General features: G+C 41.8%; 1 non-coding gene across 1 annotated transcript; it reads right to left on the bottom strand.

Annotated features, from left to right (window-relative positions):
• Positions 1-237: 237 nt before the first annotated feature.
• On the bottom strand, positions 238-344 carry LOC141650641 (small nucleolar RNA R71). Its single transcript, XR_012546662.1, has one exon. It is a non-coding gene; the product is annotated as a small nucleolar RNA R71 (small nucleolar RNA).
• Positions 345-3,344: the final 3,000 nt, after the last annotated feature.

The raw sequence follows: 3,344 nt of genomic DNA, 5'->3' as shown, positions 1-3,344 counted from the left end.
GGGATGCCTAGTGAAGACCCTCATTCTCATATGGAGACCTTTTGTGACTATTGTGATGCGATTTCTCAAACCGGTGTAACTCAAGACCAAATTCGATGGGTCTTATTTCCTTTTTCCCTAATTGGCACCGCGAAACAATGGTTGAAGGGCCTTGATAAGGCCACTCTCGGAATTGATTCTTGGAAGAAGTTGGCTCTAGCTTTCTACAAAAAATTCTATCCACCGGAAAAGACTAACATGCTAAGAGCTCAAATTACGGGTTTTAAGCAAAGGGATGAAGAATCTTTGTATGAAGCTTGGGAGCGGTTCAAAGGAATTTGTCGCTCATGTCCTCACCATGGACTTAGTGAGTGGTTCTTGGTACAACAATTTTGGAACGGTCTATATGAAGATTCAAGGAACATTCTCAACATGGGATCAAATGGAATGTTCACCGAAGTTGATGACAATCAAACTTGGAACAAAATTGAGGAAATGGCGGTCCATAACTCACAATATAGTAGACCTCGCAAGGCTACTAGAGGAGGAAAGCATGAAGTGGACTCTATTACTCAATTGGGTGCTCAACTTAGTGCTCACATTGATACCATCAATTTGAAGTTTGAAAAAGCTATGGCTAGACTTGAAGAAGCCTCAAAATCACCAAAGCATCATGTTAATGTCATGACGGCATCTTCATCAATCCCAAGCGGGATATGTGAGAATTGTGGAACTTTGGGACATGACCAAAGTGAATGTAGGGGAACAAATGAGCAAATGAATGCCTTCCAAGAATACAAGAGTGGTACCCCTTATTCCAACTATTACAATGAAAACACCAAATTCCATCCAAATCTCTCATACAAAAGCCAAAATGTTCAAAACCCTCAAACAACATACACCCCACCTCCCATGAGAAACCAAAATCAAAGACCCTTTTACAACCAAAACCAAGGTTACCAAAATCAAAATCCATACAATCAACAAAATGACCAAGGTTTTGATGTTCAAAAAGCGGTCCTCCAAATGCAAAAGAATCAACAAGAATTTTTCACTCAAATGCAAAAAGATAGTCAAGCAAAGGAGACCACCATCAACAACATTCTAGCTCACACCAAGATGTTGGAAACCCAATTGACTCAACTAGCATCTTCAAGCTCACAAAGACAAAAAGGGCAATTACCACCTCAAAGTAATCTCCCAGGACATGAAACGGTTAGTGCCATTCACTTGAGAAGTGGTACAAGGTATGAACCACCGAAGAAGCAAGTTGAGGATGAAGTTGTGGAAGCTAGTAAAAAAGAAGAAATTGTGCAAAACTCCAAGGATGGAGAACCATCAAAAGAAGAAATTTCAAAGAAAAATGAAGACAAGGTCAAGGAGAAGGAGCCCATTGTGATTAGACTTCCTTTTCCAAGTCGTCAAGCCAAGCCCAAATTTGATGACCAACTTGGAAAGTTTATGGAAATTGTGAAGAATTTGGAAGTCTCAATTCCTTTCATGGAATTAATCAATCATGTACCGGCCTATGCGAAATACATGAAAGACATCCTCACAAAGAAGAAGTCGATCCGGAAGCTTGAGACTATCGCCTTCACTAAGGTGAGTAGTGCAATACTTCAAGGGAGTTCACCTCCAAAGCTCAAGGATCCGGGAAGCTTCTCAATACCGTGTACCATTGGCGACACCACGATCAACAAAGCCTTATGTGATCTAGGGGTTAGTGCGAGTGTTATGCCGTACTCAGTGAGTAAAAGGTTGGGGATGGGAGAGCTTAAATGCACCAATATCACACTCCAAATGGCCGATAGATCGACGAAGACACCATTAGGGATATGGGAAGATGTTCCCGTGCGAATTGGGAAGTTTTTCATCCCGGCGGACTTTGTCATTGTTGACATGGAAGAACACTCCAACATTCCAATCATCCTAGGAAGACCTTTCTTACACACCGCGGGTGCGGTGATTGATGTGAAACAGGGAGAGCTCACTCTAGAAGTGGGAGATGAGAGTATAACTTTCAATCTTGACAAGACTATGAGAGCTCCCCGTTTACATGAACCATGTTTTATAATCGATCATTATAGCCGGAAGGATGATAGGAAGAAGTCGGAAATCTAATGGAAGAAGAAAATTGAAGATGCTCCATTCAAAGAGCAAGTGAATTGTAACAAAGAGATCTTGCAAAGCTCACCAAAGTCAAGCAATGAAGAAGATGGCCTCATTGGCCAAGAAAAGAAAATGGGAGAGTTGTCTCCATCAAATCAAGAGATTTTTAATGATCAAGTTAATGAAGTTTGTGGTCTTTGGGACGACGAGTTTGAAGGGATTTTCAATCCCTGCATTGGTAATGCCATCGATCAAGACCGACAACAAGGGCAAAGGTCTATTGAAGATCTTTATCACGATAATGAACAAGCTTTTGATTACTTTTTCAAGGTGTTAAGCAACATCAACAACACCTTGGACATGCCCCCTTGACATCTCATCAAGAATGAGTGTTTGGTGGAGTCCTCCCTAAACCACCATTTGTAAATATTTCTAACTCCCTAACTCGCATTTTAATTCTTAATTTGCATTTTTGTCATTTTTGGATTTTTTGGATTTTTAAGCCTTGATCAAGATAATTATCATTTTTGAGAGAAGTGAGGGAGGGACTAATAATTTCAATTGATGTGTAGTGCTTTAGCTTAGTGTGGGGATAGCAATTGCCTAGGCTATTCATGCATTAGTAGTGCCCCCACAATGAAGAACACGAGATATGAAGAAGAATGGAAAAATGACAAGGGATATGCAAAGTACACGGATAGAACTGAATCCGGGTAAAAGGGGTAGAATCCAAGCGGTTTCAAGAGAATCCGCCCGTGTTCAGGCAATCCGGGCATATTGGGCAGAAGTCGCCCGTCCTTCTGAGCTGAACTTTTGAAATTTCTGGACTGTTAGCAAATTCGGGCGTCCTGCAACAGAATCCGCCCGACTTCAGAAAGATGCCCGTCCTAAAGGGAAAGACGCCCGTCTTTTTTGCTGAGAAAAACAAGAAAAATCCCTGGAAAGGAATCCGCCCGTCTTCACTGAAAGACGCCCGTCCCGCATTTACAAATCCGAGCGTCTTTGCTGAAAGACGCCCGTCTTTAGGCGAGAATTTCCCAACCCAGAACAGGCAGAATCCGGCCGTCCTGAAGGAAAGCCGCCCGTCTTCCCACTACATTTCAAATTTTTCGGGTTCATTATAAACCCCCTCCCACATTCATTTCTTCATTCCTTCATTCAAAACACTACCCATAAACCCCAAAACTCAAAAACCCTCATCCTCTCCATCACAAAAACAAGATTTCCTCGCCCACATTCACCAAAATCAAATCAAA

Source organism: Silene latifolia, chromosome 3 (genome assembly GCF_048544455.1).
Source record: "Silene latifolia isolate original U9 population chromosome 3, ASM4854445v1, whole genome shotgun sequence".
NCBI classification, from domain to species: Eukaryota; Viridiplantae; Streptophyta; class Magnoliopsida; order Caryophyllales; family Caryophyllaceae; genus Silene; species Silene latifolia.
This window is presented reverse-complemented; position numbering and strand designations above follow the sequence as displayed.